This window comes from Apodemus sylvaticus, chromosome 2, assembly GCF_947179515.1.
Source record: "Apodemus sylvaticus chromosome 2, mApoSyl1.1, whole genome shotgun sequence".
In the NCBI taxonomy this organism is placed as follows: Eukaryota; Metazoa; Chordata; class Mammalia; order Rodentia; family Muridae; genus Apodemus; species Apodemus sylvaticus.
Genome location: NC_067473.1, coordinates 148,409,432 through 148,410,722, shown reverse-complemented (window position 1 = coordinate 148,410,722; position 1,291 = coordinate 148,409,432). Strand labels below are relative to the sequence as shown.

General features: G+C 39.0%; 1 non-coding gene across 1 annotated transcript; it reads left to right on the top strand.

The window, feature by feature from the left end:
* Nucleotides 1-574: 574 nt before the first annotated feature.
* LOC127679519 (small nucleolar RNA SNORA46) lies at nucleotides 575-710 on the top strand. The gene has a single exon (XR_007976821.1). It is a non-coding gene; the product is annotated as a small nucleolar RNA SNORA46 (small nucleolar RNA).
* Nucleotides 711-1,291: the final 581 nt, after the last annotated feature.

Here is a 1,291-nt window from a genome sequence, read left to right as displayed (position 1 = left end):
ACCTGTTATGGGCTTGTAGAATGGTCCCTGTTTTCTGAAAATGGACATTTCTTTAATGAGTGCAGAAAATGACACTTATCTGTGGGTATAGGGATAACTTTTCAGAATGCAGTTAGAAGTTATACTGGTTAGGGAAATGGCAGTAATACATTCTCCTCTAAGATCCATGACTTCACTAGCTGTGGCTGGATTACTAGATTTCCAGCCTTTGGCAGCCTTCCTAATGAGCAGGACTTTAAGTTCAAGTAAACAGCTGTAGGTAATCAACAAAATATATCCCCTTATGGAACCATTAGGGATACCTTGGTATCTTGTTTGTAAAAGCCACAGTTGTGTGTATGGCTACTGATTGCCTTCCTCCTTTAACAGCTTGCTTAGCACCTTGCAGTACTATGAAAGCCAGTCCTCAGAGAGAAGGCTTTCAGGCCAGATCTAGACTGAATTCTCTGCGTCCTATGTCCAAAGTCTATGGTGTTTCCAGCAATATGGACTCACCTTCAACTTTTGAGAGGCAACCAAAGTCAAGAACAACAGCCAATAATGCTTGAGAACTTTCTTAATTTCCCATGACTATAGCACTATATTTACACGTTTGGATGGGAAATTTCCCTATTCTTGGTTACACTGCAGTGCAAAAAGAGTTCCTGGATCCTTGTTGCATAGCTGACTCATGCCATTTTGCTGTTGCTTTATGGAGTTAAGGAACATGACTGTAAAAAAAAATTCCAATAACTGGCAATTTGAAAGGAGGTTTCTCATGCCAACTAGAAGCTCATAGTATTTTAGCTCAAGTATATATATACACTGAGTCCGTTCTGTGTTGATTGTATATATATTTTTAGGACTGGCCACCTGGGATTTGATAACTACCTAGAGGAAATCATCTATAGAGAAGATTAATTCTCCCAGTCTCAGGGGTTTTTAATAGCCCAGAGCCTTTTGTGATTCTGGATGAACTTTAGGAGAATTTGTTCTCTTTCTTTTAAGAAAAAAATCTCAGTTCATAAAACAACAGCCAGTCAAAATGCAGAGTTGTGCAGCCTTGTCCCAGTGGATTTATCTAAAGAACAATTCCCACGGCTAAGGCTCAGGGAATTCTAGAAAAGGTGGCAGAGGATTATAACAGCCAGAAGATCAAGGAATTTTATGAGATGGGGGTTTGATTGGGATTGAATTATATTTGTAAGAGGTTTGTGGTAGAATAGTCATTTTCACAATACTAGTTCTTACAATCTATTAACTGGATGTCTTTTCATTTCCTGCTCTTTGTCAGTCTCTTCAGAGACTGCGA